The sequence below is a fragment of the Mustela nivalis genome (genome assembly GCF_964662115.1).
Source record: "Mustela nivalis genome assembly, chromosome: 16".
NCBI lineage: Eukaryota > Metazoa > Chordata > Mammalia > Carnivora > Mustelidae > Mustela > Mustela nivalis.
The window spans coordinates 55,090,089-55,113,360 of NC_139035.1; the positions used below are offsets into that span (position 1 = coordinate 55,090,089).

The following is a 23,272-nucleotide window of genomic DNA, read 5'->3' on the forward strand; positions in this document are numbered from 1 at the left end:
GTGTCCCCTTTAGGACAGTTAGTTTCTGTTATTTGCACGTCGGTGTGTTTTCTGTAGTTTCTATTAATCATAACACTGTGCATATTAATCACCATATGCGCATTACTGAAAAATAAGTATCTAGTGCCAGGTCTGGCAAATATTTCGCCCTCCTTTATTGTGGATTCTCCATGTGGAGCAGAAGAATGGGCTTAGGAATTTTATTCCACATGCTTTCTTGTTGTTGTTGTTGACCTTGGTCACCATGGTGGACTGGTAAAGTCACTGTTCCCACAGATTCCAAAAAGCCCGTAAAAGATGACAGCACCAGCCAGGGTGCAAAAAATAAAGTGTGGAGGAGGGCGTCACATCAGAAAAGCAAAGCTGACCGGGAGGAAAAACTTTCTGTCTCACCCAAGATCATCTGCAGCTGCTGTAGATTTAAGACTAGTTTACCTACTTGAGAGGTTGCCTAAATGGAATGAAAATTGCAGGTAACTTTTCGCTTTAGAGTCATACCCCAAGGATCACTGGCAAATTCCATAGGGAGAATATTGTAATTATGCAAAGGCCAGATGATCAGAATTGGAAGAGAACCTCAGTAAAGTAGCCCTAAATGCGTGAGGGCCATTGACTAATAGATCCCCAAACTAGAACGGTCCTCCTCACCCTTAACAACCAGACACAACTCTCTGGCCCTGCGATCCGGCTCCTTAGAACGCCAGAAAGATGGAACTGTGTGGTCCTGTCCAGTGCTTAGAGGTCATCCATGTCAAAGATGATTCTAAAAAAGGCCAGGAAGGGCCTATTCAGAACTCGAGTGGGTACCGTCTACTGATGCTACTGCTAACATTTTAGTGACTATCCAAGAGTCCAAGAGAGGCTTGTTAATATTCAATCTCTCAACCTGCTTCTCTAGCTTTATTACTTATTAGCCTTAGAACCAGACCTTTAAAGCGTCACTGCAAAAAGGGTGGGGGGTAAAAAAAAAGAGCCATAAAAATTTGACTCACTTCAATTCCTTGAAACCCATTTTTCTTTCCAGACAAATGCCTTCGGTGCCATTTGCCACCAATCCACATGGCGTGGAGGCAGCCACGGGGTGAGATGCCTGAGCACCGAGCAAGGGGTAGAGGTAGAGTAACTCCCCTTCTCCGGGTTTGAACAGATCCTTCCTAAACCCGGATTCTCTGAATCTACCTCTGGCTAAGAGCTGTTCTCTGTTGTTTATCCGAGTCCAAACTCCTCAGATGACATTCAAGTCTTTATTTTGTGGCTTCACCCTAAATATAATAATTAATATTGCTGTAGCCTGTTTGGTTTAACTTTCCAACCAAATCAAAGCGCCCCCCCCCCCCAAAAAAAGTGCTTACTAAGATGGATGGAATGCATGGAAGGTGCTGTCTTAACACTTGCTTGTGGGGCACCTGGGTGGCTCATCCCTTAGGCCACTGCCTTCCGCTCCGGTCATGATCCCGGGGTCCTGGGTTCGAGCCCTGCATCGCGCTTCCTGCTCAGCGGGAAGCCTGCTTCTCCCTCTCCCACTCCCCTTGCTTGTGTTCCCTCTCTCACTGTCTGTCAAACAAATAAATAAAATCTTTAAAGATAAAAATAAAATGTGCTTGTGTTTAGAACTCGTAACTCCTCCACAAGAACAGGAGAGAAGAATTATTGGTATTCCCATTCTACCCAAGGAAACTGAGGCACCAAGAAGTTAAGTCATTTTCCCAGAATTACCCAGCAGGGGTTCAAATTCAAGTGCCTTGAGCCCCCACCATCAAGTTCTCTGCTTACCTATCTACGGACTCAAATTCATGTCTGCCCCCTCACAACCTGCTGGCTGGCTGCCCACCCACTGCACAGGTCACCTTTGTTAACCCCAAGGTCACAGCCAGAGCAATCCATGCCCTCTTCTGCCTCTTCCGTATTCAAATTCTCTCTGTTGGTCAAGGCCAAGTTCAAGACCGACTTTGCCCACAAAGCCATTATTTACTATTATTGGGTGTATTGATCATTCTCTCTCTCTTTGTTCCACACTGTTCACTTTTACGTGTGACATCACTGTTCTGTATTTCTGAGGTTTATTTTTCATCTCTTCTTCCTCTCTCAATTCCTATCTGACAGCGTTATGCTTTTTTTTTTTTTTTCCCTGCCTCTTCCGGTTTGCCTAAGTACGACCCCAGCTGTCCTTAACTCGCTTCCGATGTACTGCTGGACACAAAACTGCCCTTTGGAGAGCTAGGACGCCACTTTTCAATCTGACAGAAATTGCAAGTTTGATGTGGCCAAAAGTTTTATCCTTTTAACTGAAAAAATTGCAAGCTGGCTTCTCCATATTTCAGACAGTCCATAGAAAACAACCAATTAAGATCAGAGGTGGAATTATTCAATTGGAGAAGCATATGACGATGAGGGAGAGGTCATGAATGTGAGGAGCCTGGACAAAACTCAATCACTGTGGCTTTTTTAGCTGTGATGATCCTCCTTCTGCCATATTTTGAATTTTCTGAGTGTCACATTAATATTTCTCTTTAGAATTAGGAAAATAAGCAAGGACTAGTAACTGTGACCGGTGACGCCATCATGCATCTGCTACTGACCAACTCTGTGTAACCCCCGGCAAATTATTTAATAACTCTGAGCTGCAGTTTCCCTCTTGCACAAGAAGAGATTTACCTAGTCTCCAAGGTCCGTTCAACTCTAACCTTCTACAAGTCTGAAACAGGATGTGGGAGAGAAAAAAAAAAAAGAGGGCTCAGCCTAGGAAGCCTGGGGTTTTTTTGGTGGGGGGAGGGGATACAAAAAAATAATGCTAAGGAGCTCAGATAAAGCCAACGAAGTCCTTAAGTCTAATTTCTGAGTATACTTAAGGGTAGCTCAAAACACTAAATCCATATATGAAAATATTTTAAAACTTGCATTTTCTAAGATGGTCTGATTTATATAGGATAAAATAACTAACTGAGTGTACCAAGAGCCCACGGTATCAGCTACAATATTATTGGCTGTCATTCACGCTTACCTATAACTTACTTTCTTTCGAACACAACCAGATTGTTACAGACCTCACTTGACAGGAACCAACCTTTTTTGCCTAGACTCCAATCAGCTTGAATTAAATCGTGAAGCTAATTGAAGAGCTACAGGTTTATGGTGAAGAGACTTGGGGAGCTAGAACCAGACAAGGGTCTCTTACATATTTCCTCTGTGCAACTAACTCTGAGAAAGCCTCCTTCAGTGTTCCTTTCCTTATTTATCCTTACCAGAGACTTACAACTCACTGACCTTCTCACCGGCTTTGGTTAGGATACATGAAACAGCAGAAGCAAAAGCACTCTTCCCACACAATGAAGTATTATCATGGCAAGTGGACTGCACTTTACACCAGAGTTGATATTCTAAAAAATGGTACAACATTAACAGAACATAAGGTCCCCTGGCTGAGAATCTAAGTTGATTTCTACTTGCTAGTTATAGGACCACAAAGTCCTACAGCTAGCTGAGGGCAGAATCAGGATAATTGTGCAGAAATCACTTTGTTCCAGTCCATACTCAAAACCTGGTATAAACCACGGGCAAATATTACAGCTCATCACATCAACTGGGCCTGGGGCAGTTAGAAAACCTATTTCAAACAGAATTTCAGGGGTGCCTGGCTGGTTCAGCCATTAAGCATCTGACTCTTGGTTTCGGCTCAGGTCATGATCTCAAGGTCGTGAGACAGAGCCCCACATCAGGCTCCGTGCTTGTGTGGAGTCGGCTTGAAATTCTTACCCTCCCCCTGCGCATGCTCTCTCTCTCTCTCAAATAAAAAGAATCTAAAATAAATAAATAAATACTACAGCGGAAATTTATACCATGCCTCTGACATCGAAAAATGAAAACAATTTCATATGGGACAAAGGTCCTCAGGCCAGATTGCGTGATAGCTCTAAGGACCCATGGATAGATTAAGAGTCTGAAAGTTGTAGTCAAAATGTGTGTGTGTGTGTGTGTGCGCATGTGCGCCAACATTGTTCTCAAGAGAAGCCCTGTAATGTTCATCACATTCGCAGAAGGGTTCATGACTCCAGAAAGGCTAAGAACCACTGATGTAAGAATAGTTTATTTTAAAACTGAACTTAAAGAGAATAATACATTCCTTTAAGCCGAATGCCGTGCTGACTGCCACACGGACAGTGTGTAATAATCACCACTGTTCAGAATGATGGCCTTGAGACACAATAAAAGCTTCAGTCATCAAAGAAATTTATTGTCAAGGTATTTTACTTACCTGACACGGGACAATGTACCAGTCTTTCAGAAAGATCTGAATATTGAAATAAAATAAGAAGAGGTTTCTGGTTTTGTTGAAGCTGGCTGGACAATTCTCTGTGTGCTAAGAAAGATGAATTGCATGTAGGAAAATACTCATTGTTTCTGGGGACACAGTTAAGGTCTGCTCAGCTGTGAGGAGGCAGAGAATGAAGGCCTGGACCAGAAGCGTAGCAGTGAGATGGACAGAAGGGACTAGAGAGGGATCCGGCAGGAACCTGGGATCAACGGACCGAAGGACCTGGCTTGGACAACGAAATTAATGATAGCATGTTAAAGACGTACAAATTAAGCCTACGCTCAGAAAACAGTGAATTTGGTTTGGGATATACCAGGTTTAAAGGCCTATCAAATAGCCAGATTCCACTGGCCTCAGGAAAGACTTAGAAGAAATACGTCACTGGAGAAATGTATTTGGGAATCATCAGCGAATTGGCAGTGGTGTCAGCGGTAATAAAGATGGGGCGAGGGAGGATGATGAATGCACACGATTTAGGAGCATCTGAATTAAAAACTGCATTTATTTGAATAATGTCTAATTTGTAAAATATAAAACTACATAATACTCAAGGCAAAACAGTGTTGGTTATTTTAAATATTTAGAGACACCTGTATTTAGACCATACATGTCTTGAATAGAACTATACATCTCAGATTTTATTTTATACACAGGACTTTCTGGAGTTCTTCATTTCAATGCACTTTTCCATTGGATATAGTGCATTCAGGGCCTGGGTTCAGAAGGGAGAAAGGCTTTTCTTTGGCAACCAAGTTCAACTGGAAAAAGTCATCAAGATGTCACCTGATGCCACATGTTACCGATGATGTTCTCAGCATGTGGCCCTGCCAGTTGCTGAACCAGCAGAGGAAACTCAGTGTCATGGAAAGAACACTGAACTCGGAGTCAGAACACTTAAGGGGGAGTCCAATTTCTCCCTCTGACTGTTTTGTGCGACCCTGGAAAAGTCACTCAACTGCGTCTACCCTACATTTCCTCTTGGACAACTGCCCGGTGCCCTGGGGGAGATGATCCCTCCAGCACTGGTGTGGCCGTGATCACCACAGGGTTGGAACGAGGCAAACCAACCACGTGCTTCCAAAGTCCCCTCTTTGATGAGCTACTCCAGGGTGCCATCTCCCACTCTCCTCCCCGTGATGGCCCAGGGTGACCCACCACCCCTCCTCGGTGCCGACATCAACACATTTTTAGCAGTCACCGTATTTTATTGTAATATTGTTCGTATGTCTGCCTCTGCTACTCAGGGGCAAATGCCTTCTGTGTCATAAATGTTTTAGTTATCTTTTCGCTTCTAGTCCCTAGCACGCAGTAGGTGCCCGATGAATGTTAAATGAATAAACTATTATCCAGGGAGACCATTTGCCTATATCGGTTCCTACTCCACGAAAATTCTTTAGGTAATCTGGGAGGTGGAAAAGCAGGGCCAGCCTTACGGATCCACAGCCATAAGCTCTCCTGTATCCGGGTTTTGCTCCCTAGGGGCCCCTCGCTGCATTACATGCACTGATTATGCTACCTTATGTATACAGTTCTTATACAAGAAGGAAGCAGGTCATTTCCTGGTCATATTTAAATGTAAAATGCAAAACTGCTCCTCCTTCGGAAAAAAAAAAAAATATATATATATATATGTATATATATATATATATATGCACTGACTTTGTTTGGCCCTGATACATAAATGCTGCATACGAGGTTTTGCCAGAAAGCTAAGGAAGGGAAGATAAAGAGGGTGAGAGACAGCCCCGGGAACACGGAGGAAGGCTGAATGGCTATCACAGAGTGGTAGAAAGAACCTAGACCACAAAACCGAAGGTCCTGTGTCAAATTCCTGGAGAATGACCTTCAGCTTTGTGTGATCAGATATGGGATCCTTAAAATGGAATCATAGTGTTTAAGCAGCAGAGTTACTGAGATAATGGATAAAAGAGCCAAATGCCCTGTCCAAACAGGTCCAAAAAGGTGCCTGATAAAAGCAAATTCTCCTCCATTTCTTCCTTCTTGCCTGTTTACCTTCCCAGAAGAAAAAGGAATCCAATTCACAGATTTACAACCATGATCAACTTGTAAGCTTTACTCCTGACTAGGCTCCTAAAAAAGAGGACCACAGAGATTAGCTGAGACCAGTGATCTCCAAACTTTGCGGCACGCTGGGATCCCTTAGAAGCTCTAAACGATCTTGATCTGCAACATGTGCCCCACAGCAATGAAATCAGAATGTCTGAGGGTTGGAGCCAGGCAACAGTATTTTATTTTGGGGGGAAGTCCAAGGGATTTCAGGGTGACCCAGAGTTTGAGGGCCATTGGCTAAGATAGAGAAATGGGCCTTTGGCCAGTGAATTAGTCTAATTAGAGCCCAAGAGCAGTTCTTCACTCTTTCCCAGACCCAGAACACTTATTCCTCCTCCTTCCACCTTCCTTCGGCAAGTTCTTTACAAATGACCCCCAGACAACGTAGTGCCGGTAGAGCAACTCATCCCAAGTACCAAAACAGCAAACAGAAAAGCTCGTCAGGCAACTGTATTTGTAGTACTTTATCATTTAAAAAGTGCCTGAACCCCTCGTTGTATGTACTCCTCGCTACAACCTCGCACAGTGGATATTATTACGAGGCCCAATTTACAGAGAGTAAAATCAAACACAAGAAAAGTTCAACTCTCAAGAACCAAGTGGCAGATTGGCATCTCACGCTTGCGTCCAGGGTTCCAGAATGGATGCAGTTTTCCTGGACCGTGCGCCTTTAGAAGCCTTACTGTTCATCAGTCGGCGGGGTCACCGCCACCTGCCAAGGCTGGCCCAGAGCTATGGCCTAGCTGCTCTGCCATGTTGGAAAAGGAGCCGGAAGGGAGGGCAGGAGAGAGGAAGGGAGGAAGGAAAATATTTTAAATACATTTGGATTAAATAGGTTCCTTTCCAGTAGGCTTTCTAAATTATTTAATATGCTAACAAGCCCTGTAAATATCTAGAAATTATTATTTCCCAACTGATTGAACAGTGAAACCCTTTTTAAACTCAGCATTTCTTAGGACTAATGTCCCTTGGAATGCCATTAAAGAACAGCTGCTTTCCTCACCCGCCCCCGATATTTATTTGTCACCCTTGTAGAGAGGAACCTCCACCCCCACCCCAAGCACCGTATTTAAAACAGAAGGGTCGCCTGGGTGGCTCAGTGGGTTGAGCATCAGACTCTTGATTTTGGCTCAGGTCATGATCCCAGGGTCCTGGGATCAAGTCCCGTGTTGGGCTCTGTTCTCAACGAATTGTCTGCTTTTCCCTCTGCCTCTGGTCCTCCCCAATGTGTGCTCTCTCGCTCGCTCGCTCTCAAATAAATAAGATATTTAAAAATAAGTAAATAAAACAGGAACACCACTTTCTCCCCAGGCCAGTCCTCCCTACCTGTTTTCCCACTTTGTTTCTCCATAATCCTTAACACCTTCTAATATAGTACACAGTTTCCTTATTTATTTTGTCTGTGATCTGCCTCACTCTCTCTGCCTGTGTGCTTGCTCTATGAGGGTAGGGCTTTTTCTGGCGATGTTTCTCCCCATGTGATATCTCCAGCAGCTAGAAGCCTACCAAAGGGCCAAAGAGAAATGGTCCGTGAAAAAATTCAAATGAAGGTAACTTCTCCGAAGTTAGGGTCCCTTTAAGTATATCTTTCCTAATTGTAGCTATCCCTAGAATACAACCTAATGAAGTGGCTGTGATCCCTACCTTATAGGAAAATAAAATTAGAATTAAAGCAATTAGACCTATAAGCAGAGCAAAAAATTGGTTAAGCAAAAAGGTTGTTAAATGGGAATTGATTCTTTTTAATTTTCTACGTAATTATTGTGAGATAAAGTAGACATGGTAGATGTTTCCAATGGTATCTGAGAAACCTAATAAAAACGTGGACATCCTTGAATTCATTGCACCCAGCCCTAACGTACCAGGCCAGGAAGCTATTTTCCATCTACCCAAACTGACCAAGTGAGATATAAAAATTCAGCAAGCACCAGATATAACAATGTTAATCATTGCCTGAATTCAGATTCTCCATAGGTCAAATCATATTCTGAGGAACCTTCTATAGAATTCGGATGGAAACCAGCCTGTAGCTCCAGTGTTAGTTGGGTCTTCCTTCACCAGTTCACGATATAATAACAGCACTTGGCTTCAGCATAGAGTCGTCCTCTGTAAAGGTCAAAGTGCTGTGAACAATTCAGATATAAGCAGGGATGATGACGGTCCACAGAGCTCAGAAAATGACCCAACTGTCCGATTCCTCTCCAAACACCAGATTAACAGTGAAGTGGGGGATACATGGTCGTATATGCCCGAGGAATACTCTGTTCCTCTCCTGTTTTCCTTTTTATCCAGAAAAACCGCATTTACGAAGTGAGGCTCTTTTAGTAACGAAAGTGGTATTTATTAAACACATCAGACACTACAAATCCAAATGAGCATTTCCCTCTGAAACAGTCACTTGGGGAGGCTATGTAATTACCTCCGCGGTCCTGTGGTAGCTCCAAACACTGTGAAAATTCCTCTTTTATTTTTATTTTTTTTTAAGATTTTATTTATTTATTTGATAGAGATTATAAGTAGGCAGAGAGGCAGGCAGAGAGAGAGGAGAAAGCAGGCTCCCCAGTGAGCAGAGAGCCTGATGCAGGGCTTGATCTCAGGACCCTGAGACCATGACCTGAGCCAAAGGCAGAGGCTTTAACCCACTGAGCCACCCAGGCACCCCTGGAATTCCTCTTTTAAAATCACCTTCATAGGTGGTTTAAAACTCACAGGAAAACCAATATCATTCTTTTATGGCTGCTTTTCGTGTAACAAAAATCCCCGTATTCTTGGGGGTCAGAGTAGTAAGGAGCCGACTGGCTGCTTCTCACCATCTCCCAGGCATGAATTCAAGACACAGTGTGCCGAGGCTCAGCCTGATGTGCTGCAGGGCAGGGACTGTGTTTACGAGTAACCATCCCAGGAGATTCTGAGGCATCCAGTTTCCCTTGCAAAGTGGGGGTGTGAGTGCCTCGATGCTAGAATAAGGTCTGGCAGCTGAACCCTGGCCTGAGCCAATTAACCTTCCTCTACTCTTTGGCCACAAAGCCAGAACCTCTAACATCCGATTACACATTCTCTCACCCAACTGTTGAGCCCGTACTATTTATTTTGCACAGTGGAACCTGTGGGCAAATGACAAAGTCTCAAGTGAAAAAGTACGGATGGTTACATGGAAAACATCGCTATTGGACATATTCTCTTTCTCACCATGCTTTTTTTTTTTTTTTTTTTTTGACCAACCTCATGGCTTCAGCCTTTGCTGTGGAGACAGTCCAAAAAGATTAAGGAGTGTAGGCAACAGACTCAAACTGCCTGGAGTCAAACTCTTGCCTGACCACTAATCAGGGGACAAGTTACTTATCTGCTCTATGCCTCAGCCTTCCTCTTCTGAGGTGTCGCTAATCATAGTACTCTGTCCTGGGGATGCTGAGAGGAGTAAGTGAGATAACACATTTTCAATATTTAGCACAGTACTTTTAGCTTTCAAAAAATATCAACCATTATTATTTTTAGTACTTAGATGCTAATAATTTTTAAATTATAAATTCTAGATCCCATGTCCCAACCTCCTTATTTACCCTGAATATATAGATATCCACTACCATTTCAAACTTACATAAAAACTTGAATTAAATATTGGTCCAACTTTTCAAGTGTATTCCAGCTTCTTTGCTCCAGTCTTGAGTCAACTTATCATTATCTGCAGACTCATAAGGTCTCCAAACCAATTTATCTCAGATCTTTGTCTCCTACCTTATTCTACCTCCCATGCCAACAAATCCACATATGTCCATGTTCACTTAAAGTCATGTTGATTTTACCTCAATAATTTTTCTTTCCACTTGTGGGTGTGTGGTTTTTTAAAGATTTTATTTACTTACTTACTTGAGAGAGAAAGAGAGAGAGAGAGAGAGAGAGCGCACATGAAGCATGGAGAGCAGCAGAGGGAGAGGGACAAGCAGACTCCATGCTGAGAGCATGGAGCCCCAGGTGAGACTCGATCTCCCAACCCTGAGATCATGACCTGAGCCAAAATCAGGAGTCAGTGGCTCAACGGACTGAGCCACCTAGGGATCTCATGTACATGTGTGTGTATATTTATGCATGTGTATATTAAGCCAGTGTTTATTTAGACATTACTACATACCAGGTGTAAACACTGTACAAACATTAAGTCATATAAGTTTTACAACAGCCTCATGAATTCAGTGCTATTATTATTCCCATTTTGAAGATGTAAAAACCAAGGCACAAAGAGGTTGGGAAACGTGCTGAGATTCAACCAGTTCTGGGAATGGGGAGTCAATGTTGGCAGCATGGTACAGAGCTGTGCTTTCTACCACTAACCAGCATTTAAAATAAAAATATGTGTTGAGTTCTCCGCACATTTAAAATAAAAACATTTAAAATAAAAAATAACATTTAAAATAAAAACATTTAAAATAAAAATATGTGTTGAGTTCTCTGCACAATATACCCTCACAAAAATCTTATGCATAGATAGGATTAAAATTCCTCTTTTGTAGATGCGGAAACAGGGGTCCATAGATATGATCTGCCACTTCCCTAGCTCGGGTTTCCATTATGTGTTGCCTGGACTAATGAAATGACCTCTTGTCTCTTCTCTGCACCAACCAGTTGAAATGGTGCTGGGAAAATTGGATATTTACATGTAAAAGAATAAAACAAGACCCCTGTCTTACATCGTGCACTGAAATTAACTAAACTGAATTAAAGACTTAAAAGTAAGACCTGAACTATAGCAGAGTAAAAACCATCTGCAAAGCAGAAGAGTCAACAAAATGAGAAGGCAATCTATGAAATGGGAAAAATATTTACAAACCACATATCTGATAAGGGGTTTATATGCAAAATATATGAGAAACTCATACATGTCAATAGGAAAAAACAAATCATCCAACTTAAAAATGGGCAAAGGATCTTGGCAGATATTTTTGCCAAGGAGATAGTCAAGTGACCAACAAATACAGGAGAAGATGCTCTAAATAACTAATCATCACAAAAATGCAAACCAAACCACTGAGATATCACCACACACCTGCTAGAATGGCTATCATCCAAAAGACAAGAGATAGGGGCGCCTGGGTGGCTCAATGGGTTAGCCTCTGCCTTCAGCTCAGGTCTTGATCTCAAGATCCTGGGATCGAGCCCCAAATCAGGCTATCTGCTCAGTGGGCAGCCTGCTTCCCCCTCTCTCTCTGCCTGCTTCTCTGCCTATTTGTGATCTCTCTCTGTCAAATAAATAAATAAAATCTTAAAAAAAAAAAAAAAGGACAAGAGATAACAAGTGCTGGCAAGGAAGTAGAGGAAAGGGAATCTTTGTACACTGTTGGTGGGAATGTCAACTGGGATAGCCAGTATGGAAAACACCTTTGGGTACATATTTATATCTGGAGGAAATGAAACCACCATCTTGAAGAGATCTCTGTGCCCCCATGTTCACTGTAGCTTTATTTACAATAACCAAGACATGAAAACAACCTATATGTCCATCAGTGGATGAATGAATAAAGAAAATGTGATCGATTATATATGCACACACACACACAAACACACACACACACACACGTATATTCAGCCATAAGAAAAAGAAGGAAATCCTACCTTTTGCATCAACATGGATGAGCCCTAAATGCATTATGGTAAGTGAAATACAGAGAAAGACAAATACTGTATGATCTCGTTTATATGTGGGGAATATAAAAATATTAAACTCATGAAACAGAGACCAGAACAGCAGTTGCCAGGACTGAAGAAATGGGTGAAGATGGTCAAAGGGTACAAACTTGCAGTTGTAAGATGAATTAAGTTGCGAGAATGTAGCGTAGGGCATGGTGACTATAATTAACAATACAGTATCGTGTATTTTAAAGTGACTAAGAAAGTAGACCTTAAAAGTTCTCAGCACCAAAACAAAATGGTAACTAGATGAGGTGACATATGTATTAACTAAAATTATGGTGATAACAATTCCCTAATATATACACATATCAAATCATGTTGCGTACACCTTAAACTTATACAATGCTGTATGCTAATTTTATGTCAATAAAACTGGGAAACATCAAATAAAAGAGAAAAGAAGAAAGGCTTCTCTCAGCAGAGGAGAAAATCTGCTGTGAGTGGGAGATTCCAAATAATGCTGTTCAGCATGGCTCCAGCCATCCTATGTTGAAAGGGTTGAAGGACTCAATCTGGAAGGCGTGGGTTGGAGATCCGTCTCAAAGCTTGGTTTGCACAGAAGGATACAGTTTTTGTAAGTTGATTTTACACATATCAGGGCTTGCTTGGAGGAAGTGGGGAGCTGATGGAGGGTACATTGCTACAGCACCCTCCCTCGGTCACCCTCCCTCCACCTCTAGCTTTGCTAGAACATAAAACCAAGAGGAGACAGGGAGCTCTTCAGCCAGTTCCTGGGGTCTGGATGTCATGCTACAATGGGAAGCAGCGACAGGCTTCTCAAAGGGGAATGACATGATGGTACTGATGTCAAAGAACGGACTATGCAGGTGACTGATGCCACTCCTGGACTCACAGTCCTAAAGGGGCCTGTCCTTGTGCCCAAAGAAGGAAGTGGGGTCCCTTTAGCATTCCCGGAAGAGACACCAAGTGTCAAAGGTTTGAGATGCCTGCATATTTGCTGTGTTCAAGAAAGAGCAAACAGACCCAAGTGGCTGAAGCAGAAGCGGAGGGGAGAACAGGTCAGAGCACTGGAAAATGAGAGGGAATGTCAGCACAGAGAATGGGGTGGGGGGATGGTCTCTGGTGGGTCTCGAGCAGAAAAGCAACCTGGTTTAACTTGTTTTGCAAAAGAAATCACTAATTGCTCTGATCGTGAATGTCGTCAATGGTAACAAAACGACCACTGTTCCTGGAACAGGGTTCTGTACCCAAAACATTCTCAGACACTGCTCTGCCCTCAGTGCTCGCACCTTTTTAATAAAGCTCCACACATACCTACATCACGTGCTTTATGGCTGAGCCAAAAGGAAAACAAAGTCAAAGGCAAAACTGTCTTTTCTGTCCCCTAACTACCACCCCCCACCCCGACACACCGTGAACAGTTCTGGTGTAGGTCATCTGGAGAGCCAGGCACTGAGGGCTGCTTACCTAGTGAGTGTCTACTCATCTGGCGAAAGCTCTGGAAGCCACTGTTTTAAGGGACGAATGAAATGGGAGGGGAGCGAAGAACAGCCACCATCATTTCCACCTGCCTTCAACACAGTAGGGGGGAAACAGTCACAGAGCTTGCATTCCGAAAACCGGGCTTCTAGGCTTGGGTCTACCATTTACCAGCTGACTGGTCTTGGGCAGTTGAACTAACTGAGCCTCATGACCTCATCTGCTCTGTGGAGATGATTCCTGCCTCCCCGTGTTGAGGAGGGAGAGAAACGTGAGACCTGAGGGGCAACGCCCTTTGGAAATGAGAAAATGGGCTCTGTGAGAGTGAGACATCACTATCTTATCAGCGGCCTGGTCCCCAAGCTAAGGTCTTGAAGTCAGAGAACTGGAGTGGCTTGAAGAGGAAACGAAGATGGGAGAGAGTCTGGAGCGGCGGGCCTTGGGTAGCCCTGGGCTTCAGGAGAAGGAGAAGAAAACAGTGACATCACTGTGTGACAGAAAGGAGCATCCTTCCTAGTCATGATACGTTTCATATCTCATCTTTTCAAATTTTGCAATAAAAAAGTTATATAAACTCCATGGTTTGAGAGTCATTATAAAACTCTTCCTCACAGATGAGACTTCTGTGGTGAGAAAGAAAATCTTGGGGAAAGTTCACATAACAGGTTTACTCTCTGGCAGAGAGTTTGCAAAGGATTATGGGTTCCGTGTGAATTCAGTTGGACAATTAAAGTAAGTGCACTCTCCCGTCTAGCTCCTCATCCCTGTGACACTCTCATTCCCAAAGATACCCCATCAGACCCCCCAGCAAATCAGTTCCATCCGAAGCATGATATCCACCCTGACCCCTAGTCAGAGGCAATCCAACAAGGCCAGATGTCTTGTCATAGTCATCATTCTTTTCTCCTGCTAACGGGGTAGCTTGACCCAGGAACTGAATTCTTGGTTCCTATAATCAAAACCCCACATTGCTCTAGGTGTAACCCTAATAACCAATTTTGTACAAAAGCTATCATGTGTTGCATTCTTAGTGTAGTTCAGGCATGTGCTAAGTGCATTACTATTTTTATCATCACAATAACCCTATAAGGCAGGCACTATCTCATTTTCATTGGCTTTACAGAAAGTAAAGAGAGACTAAGTAGCTTGGTCAGGGCTGTGAGTAAGTGGTGGGGCCGGGAATTGGGTTGAGCTGTTCCCCTCCCAAGCCCAAATTAGAGCAGTCTGGGTACTCTGCCTGGGCCCCTGAGTGCTGGCCACATGCATGAGCTCTCTAGAGCCTGGACTTGGCCTGGATCCATGCTAACCGCTCTCCCTTGAACAACTTGGCTGGCTGAACAGCCACCCCCTACCACTTGCTGGACTCCCCTGATGCTGACTCCCACGGGAGCACCAGCCTGTCTCCATGGTAACAGAGCCTCCTGCTTAGACATCCTCCCCAACCCACAGGTGGACTAGCAGCCCAGCACCCATTCTAGTAGCCACCCCTAGTTCCAAATCTCAATTCTTCTGGCTGGTGATTTCCAAGCATGTGAAGCTATTAGGCCGTGTGAACTTGGACTCAGTCCTAAGGGGAAAGAGGAGAGGTTTTCATGAAGTAGAAACGAAAAAAAATGCTCATGTTCACCTTATTTCATTTTCTAGATAAATAAAATAAACCTTGATACCATATAATTATCACTTTAAGAACTAAATCAGTGACTGAACCAGACTGTAGCAAATTCATCTGCTGTGTAAAAACTAAACATCAATGCAACACCTCTTAATTTCCAACCACAATGATAGACTTAATTGCTAAAGAGTTAAAAAAATATTTGTATGTTTTCTTTCAACAACTACAGGAAAAAAAAAAAAAAAACAAACCCTGAGATTAGGTAAGTCTCAAATGCAATAGCCTGTGAGCAACAGATCTGTTTTCCAGCAAAGGACCCAACCACCGTCTCTGAAAGTGATGGTACTTGGAATCTGGTTACATGAGATCAAAGAGGGGTATTTTGAGTGAACAGCAGTATGAAAATGAGACTTCATCCTAGGCTGTCCCTCTCTCCTTCAGCACGCACCACCCTCAACCCCAGCTAACACACACACACACACACACACACACAAAACACCTGGTTTCAGTGGGTTTTTGGTCATTTTGAAGTGATTCTATGACTAGTTTCTGAAAGTGTTTAGTTAAGCATGAATTGAGAGGACAGGGTTGCCAAAAACACTGATGTTTTTACTTTAGGCACAGGATATAACCAAAGAAGAAAACTCTCAGTTGTGTAGGATAGAGAGGCTCACTCTTCAGAAGGGGTTTTTGGAAATAAAAATTTCCTTCACAATCCTCCCTGGTAACATCAACTATCCTATTACAAGCTGCTTGGCCAGCCTCAGGTTTTGCTGACATGGGACAATTGGCCTTGAATTCTGCCACCTTCCCCTGTGACCATGACCTACCCTCCAGCCTTCCTGCCTTAACTTTGACACTCTCCTTTGCCTGACTTTGAAGCCTGCCAAACTTCCTCCCATTACTCTGAAGGGTATTGTAAACCCCCTTCTTGGCAAACAAAAGATTTTGCCCAATTTTATGCTTTTACCATGTTCTTCATGCCTATCGGGATTTAGAAAATGGTCTCCCCTCCTTGGCCCCCAGTTTACCACCTATCTGGAACTGAGAAATTTATTAAAACTAGAACAGTTAAGACAGTCTTAAAAGGTCTAGATGTATTTATTAGACGGATCATTTTCCATATATTCATCTGTTTTGCAAACTAGGCAAAACACTGCAGCAGAACTACAATGTTGACTAATCTCAATACCGTCTGGCTGATGCTAATAGTCTTCATCTTGGTGGAAGAAAAAAGCAAGATAACCTTGCCTCTGTGTTATGGTACATCAAGAAAAATTAATGTTAAGTCAATAAAAGGATGGCAGTCTCCCGTTATCTGTGGAGGTATGTCTCAAGACCCCCAGTGGATACCTAAAACCACAGATAGTACCAAACTCTACATATATAATGCGTTTTTTTTTTCCTATCCATACATATCTGTGATAAAGACTGATTTATAAACCAGGAAGAGTAAGACATTAACAAGAATAATGATAAAATAGAACAATTATCACATAATATCATCAGAAAGGTTATGTCAATGTGGCCTAGCTCTCACTCCAAGTATCTTTCTCTACTGTACTCACACTTCTCCTCGCAGCGATGTGAGATGATAAAATGCCCATGTGAAGAAGTGAGTGAGATGAATGACACAGGCACCGGGACACAGTGCGAGGCTACTACTGACTTTCTAATGATTCCTCAGAAAAAAAAAAAGACCATCTGCTTCCACATTGCAGTCGACCACAGGTAACTGAAACCACAGAAAGTGAATCCCACAGACAAGGGGCCACTATTGTACTTCAAGTCTTGTCTTCCTAAGAACCCTTGGCAAGGTAACCCTCGCTAATGTTCACCAGGTTCTGCGTGACTCCAACTCTTCTGCCTTGGATTAACTCAGGCCACACTAATTTTTATTAGTGATGGCATTACCCAGTGTTCAAAGCACAAACGTAACTTTTGCATGACAGGATCAAATACCAATGCTTCCTTAACAGAGTGTCCTGCATGACTTCTAGTCCTCTCCTTTAACCCGGAAGCTGAAAGTCATACATAGATATTGTGTTTTTTTTTTCCCCTTTGGGCTTAGTTTGGAAAGTTCATTTTATTTGTCAACAGACATAGGAAAACATTCAAGTTCTTCTTAATAGTTGCATTTAAATGCATATACGAACATTTCGTTGTAAGTAGTAGGGCTGGAAGTTCACAGAGAAGTTACCTGTTAGATATATGGTCTGTTTCTAGGCCCAAATGTAATGCTGCAATGTATTTTAAAAACTCCCCTAAAATTCAGTGTGAGCTACTTATGCACAAGGGCCATGGGATTGGCTTCCATACAATTATTTAAGATGTTATAAAGAGTGTTTCCATCTTTCTTGTGCTTGGAAATAGTTATATTTTATGACTGCTGAGTCAGAGCCAAAAAATATAATTTTACGCCATAAAATACAGCCTTTTCCTTTGGCTGTGGAAATTTATATGTACATATTTATGTGCTTATATAGATAAAAATCTTCATAAACAGAGTGGCCCATTTCAGATGAACTCTACTTAAAGCATGTCGTTCCCGACTCTGATAATATTAGAGCTAGCTTTAAAAAAATTCAGTACCTCCTCATAACTTACCAAATTAAAAACAAATGCCCAAACTGACATTCAAATCTCTCCACAATTTTAATCTTTCCTGGCTTTTCTCCTAATTCATTACCACACGGACTCTTAACCCATTCAAACAAAACCAGACAGAATGGCCACCATGTCCATATCTTTCATTCTCTTTCAAACCCCACCAACATTTCTCTTTGTCAAAATCCCACTCATCCTTAAAAATCCCTTCCTAAATACCACCTCCTTGTGTCATTCCCCATCTCCTCCTACAAAGAGATTGTCTACCACATAGACTTCCATAGTTCGTTATAGCTCTATGATGATATTTGCCAAACTCTGTTTAATCAAATCAAATGGGTCTTTTTTCAAAAAATCTTTACAATAATTTATTTAGAACAGATTGCATGGACATATGATATCTTTTAACCTATACCCCAAAATGCAATGTGGTAGTCTAAAAGACAAGGACTTTATCCAGCAGATAGATTTGGGATAAGAGTAAATACACAAGAGCCCAGCTTCAGCTTGATTTTCCCACCCTGGTGTTCAAGAATGAATGTGTATAAACTAGTGAAGAAAATACTCCAAGAGAACTTCATGGAATGGAGTGGGAATTTCCTTTCATTTGGATACGATGCAAGGCTATTTTAAATGGCTACTGAGCAAAAACACAAAGAAAATAGGTTACAAACTCACCCTCTGTTCCATATACTCCTTTTCAACACCTACAGGTCCATAGCCAGAGACCACCGTAAGGCATGAAGTACAAGACCAAGGTCCTTTTTCTTTTCCTCAGGGTCAAATACAGTCAGATAGGTTTGCCTGCTTATGTTCCAGACTGAACTAGCTGAAACACCTAGTAGTTCCAGATATATCATCAAAGGAGCCTGGGAATAGCAAACATCCTCAATTTTTAACAGTGGTGGAAGGGGATAGTTTCACCAGGTGCCATATCAAAACCTGTTGGATGTAGTTTCTGAAACTATGCATTTCCCCATATCACCAGACACACCCCTGCCCTGCGGGTTGTTACAGGAGGTCACTTTCATCCACCTGCCCTCATAACAGAGGGAACCAAGTCCTGTAAATGAAGAAGTCCCAAATCATCCAATGATCAAGGAAAAAACGGGGATAGAGACAGGTGAGGTTAGCAAAGTTAAAAACATCAGTGGAAGAAAAGGCCAAAAAATTCCCAAAGGCCAGTGGTTAAATGGCCACAATTCATGAATAGCTCCGGCATTAGTAAACTCTGAGATGTTCTCATTTCTGGCTTCCAGAGCTCATTATAAAGGGTCTTTAAGTTGAGATACTTGAACCGTGACCTTGTCAAGAGGTAAATCATTCCTGTTCAGTTAGTTTCTAATTCCAAGCCACTTCACCTAGCCTACTTTGTTGCTCACTAGAGAGCTTTCCAAGATCGCATTCTGAAGCTCACATGCCAGCCTCCTCTTCACGGCCACAGACTAGACAACCACACGGCACGTAGGCTGCTGAAACCACCTGGCCTCGGCACCATGGCAGACTGGCCTTCAATCCTGGCATCCTTTCCTGAACATACCAAACATGGCCCGTCTTGTTCTCAACATAGCACTCTGAAAAGCAACTTTCAGTTGATCGGTGTGAGCTGAAACCACTACACCACACGTGTGGCAAGGAAATCCCTTCAAATCACCTACACTTGTCCATTTGGCCTTCCAAAATGTGATCGCTTTTCACCACGTTGTCCTCCTGACTTGGAACTTCCACTTGCTCCAACCATAACAAACACCTGCCTGCTTGCCTCTTTCTTCACCTCATCCTCCAAACCTAGCTTACTGTTGACCACAGGGAATCACAGACTTTGATTTTTGCTGTGATTCCTCACCAAGCAGCTGCTTGAGGCTGAGCTTGAATTTTGCCATGTGACTCCGGCTTCCACTTCACCCCTGTTAGAGTTCACCCTGCTTCCACTTAAGTCTTTTTTCTTTAATGTCACTCGGGGTTAGAGGTCAAATGTCCACCCTGCTTCCGAAGAGTTCTGAATTCTCTTTATTGCTTGCTCCAAGTGTGCAGCCATACCCCCCCCCCAAAAAAAAGTTCCACCCATTGAAGGCTGGGTCCTCTTTTAAGAAGTAGAATAAAACTCAATCACTGGGGTCCAGGAGCCCAAGAGGGCACAATGTCTGGCAAAGACAAGGGTTTACTGAAAGTGCCCTGTGCTGCCCACTTCCACCCCCTCCAACATGGACCTTGAGAGTCATTAAGCCTCCAGGCTCCTGGGAGCTCGGGAGCCTGCCACACCCCCTCACACTTGGGATATAACCACAGTGTTTCACCACTCCAGCCTCCTTAGCACCCAGCTCTCCAAAACAAAAGGTCAAGACTTTGATACTCTACTGTTAAAAGGTCACTGAATCCTGGTGAAGACTATAAAATAGGAGGCACCGTCCAGTCGAAGCAAACAAATGGACCATTCTGACAGGATTCACACAACTTCAACATTTATGTGCAGATGAGTCCATGGCGCCCGAAATACGGGAAGTATGAATAAGCCACAGGAGAAAGATCGCATCTCATCAAGGTTTGCAAGATTTCATAAACGTACTTTTTCAGGACAAAAAGCTTCTAACAAGAAGACTTCTCTGGATTGGGATTCTTTATCCATTTCTCCTAGATCACAGATTCCCCTGAACCAGCTCCCAGATTTTCAGATACTGGCTCTCAGAAGGCACGCAAGTCACCAATATCTCCCCCAAAATGGACCCTGAGAATAAATGTGGGAAATTAAAGAGCACCACAAATCATTTGTTCTTTCTCTCACTGAAAGGATAATAGTTCCACCCATTGAACTTGAGCTGTTAGAATTTACCCAAAATGACACTCGCAGACTTCCAAAGCTGAGTCCCAAGAAACGTTGCAGCCACTCTCTGGATCCCGTGGAACATCCTCTCTCAAGACATTCCCTCTTAGACACAAGACACTATGCAGTGAGAAGCCATGACATAAGGGGGAGCCATACATGGAGGCTCAGGTTGGCAGCCCCACCTAACTCCCAGACAACAGCCAACATCAACTGTCAGCCTTGTGAGTGACCCACCTGGAGGTCAGCTATGTCAGGTAACCATAGCCCTGACTGACACCTGACTGCAACTCTGGAAGAGACCCCAAGCACCAACTACCCAGCCAAGCTCCTTCCAAATTCCACATCAACAAAATACGAGCAAAATAAAGTGATGGTTTTAAGCCACTCAGTTCTGGGGTGAGTTTTCCCATATATACATACACAGACATATATGTGTGTGTGTGTGTGTGTGTGTGTGTGTGTGTGTATCCATATGTAACTGAAGTAAAATTTGTTTTCAGAAGAGGGATTCTATCTAAAAAAAAAAAAATATAAGATGTGTTGCATTGGCTTTGGGTCCAAATGGCAAACACCAGTCATTAGGGCCTCAAGGAGATGGATAGTGAGAGCTAGAAGGACCTCGTGAAGATGGGAACTAGGACAAAGGGGAATGTGTGGGAGGCTGCAGAAATATGGGCGGGACAGTTATCAAAGTCTTGTTTGTAATGATGTGGAAAACAGGGAAAAAAAACAAAAAAGAACAGTACCCATGATCTTGAGGTTATGACTAAGATGTCTGGGCAGATTGTTGAAAGTACTAGCTGCCTTCTTCTAGCCACCTTAAATAAAATTCAAGAAGACAAAAATAGATTAAAGACAATACTGTTCAATTTTTTTTTAGTGGAATTTAGATTCAGGATTTGCTGGGTTTCAAAAGAAATGATTTCTCATTTGTAGCCTCTCTCAAAAAAGGATCTTCCAAGCAAGAAATGTTTAATTGTGTCAAGATAAGGATCAAACCTAGAGTCTGTGTTAAGACCTCAGAATGATGTGAGCTGGAATCCCACAGAAATGTTCAGCTCTTTGGGGCACCTGGGTGGCTCAGTGGGTTAAGCCGCTGCCTTCGGCTCAGGTCATGATCTCAGGGTCCTGGGATCGAGTCCCACATCGGGCTCTCTGCTCAGCAGGGAGCCTGCTTCCCGCTCTCTCTCTCTCTCTGCCAGTCTCTCTACCTACCTGTGATCTCTCTCTGTCAAATAAATAAATAAAATCTTTAAAAAAAAAAAAAAAGGAATGTTCAGCTCTAGAAAGGGCTTTTTAAGGTTCTAAAATCAAGCTTTATAAACCTCCTCCAGTAAGTAACAGAACTTCTACGCATCTTGGGTGTTATTCTATACTAGCCTCACACATGACTTAAGACCAGGAGGCATGTGCCTTGGAGAGAAATGTAGGGGAGAATTTTGACTAAAGGAGTAAGTGTCCATAAGTCATGGGAAACCCATGTGTTTTTAAGAGAACTGTATCAGTTGAAGGGCTAAGATAGCCAATACAAAATGAAAAGCAGTCTTTTCATGAAAAGAGGGACTCCCAACCCTCTACCAGCAGGAAAGAGGCTGACAAAGCTATACAGTTGCAAACATGGGCATTATCTTTCTCTTTTCCATGAAGGCTGATTCAAATGTAGAACCAATATATCAAAGGGTAGAGACCAGAACCTCAAAGAATCATTCCCGGGCAGCAGGCCGGGAATGTAATTAAGGAACTGGCAGCATGTGACCTGCCCAATTTCAGAATTGCTATGGATCCGTAACTACCATGGGCATCCTAGTCCTCCTCCGCCATTTTGAATACTAGTGTGTACCACAGTTATCTTATCTGCATACACTAGTATCTACTGAATGGGGAATGTGGGTGGGTCAATAACTTTATCTCTTTAGTTCATAGGCCTTCCGATGAAGAGAAACCATTTTCAAGGAACTGCCCTCTGGGGAGCCCCATCCTTGTGCGAATCTGATTTCCATGACAAAATTCTGACCTTGACACCGATGCTACAATGGGAAAAGTCTTTGGGGGCCTTGGGAGGGAATGGAAATGTTTTACATTTGGGAAAAATATAATTAGTTTGTCACTAGAGGGCAAACCATGGTTGATTAAAGATGTCCGAAATTCCTTTGTTACTCCTCCCTTTAAGAATTTGGATGAAGACAGTGGCACCTTTAACAGTATTTAAAGGTATGTCTCACCACAGAGATCAGAGATCTTGCTTTACCCGGTACCACAAAAAGACAAAATTGTTAAAATTTGAAGCTTCCTACCAGTTTGATGTATGAAACTGTAAAGAAGTGCTAGGTGGAAGAAAATAAGCAGGAATAACCAAGAAGGAAAGAATCAATATGCCCCTGACCCGGATGCAGAAGGCAGCACTAGCCTGTCAGCCAGAAAGATCTCATACTCTTGCTACATGGCAATTTGGGCAAGGCTGAAAGCAATTAGTCCTCCCAGACCAAGGTGTCTAATTACAGCTACCTCTTACTTAGCAGAGTGAGAAAGTTTAGCCTTACTGAAACAATGTGAGGTGATTTTTCATTTCGCAAGATGATAAGTCATGGATTTATTGGCATTACTGATGACTTGGAATTCACCCTGAATATAGCTCACCTGGACTTGATTTCAATTTATCTACAACTTCTCAAGAACATTCAAGAATCTTTTCACGGCAATGGGATACACTGTCCCTCGTTCA

The 23,272-nt window shown here is 42.7% G+C and overlaps 1 protein-coding gene across 3 annotated transcripts in view; it reads right to left on the reverse strand.

The window, feature by feature from the left end:
- Nucleotides 1-23,272, reverse strand: part of ESRRG (estrogen related receptor gamma) — a 621,316-nt gene that overhangs the window by 576,621 nt on the left and 21,423 nt on the right. The window lies entirely within an intron of this gene.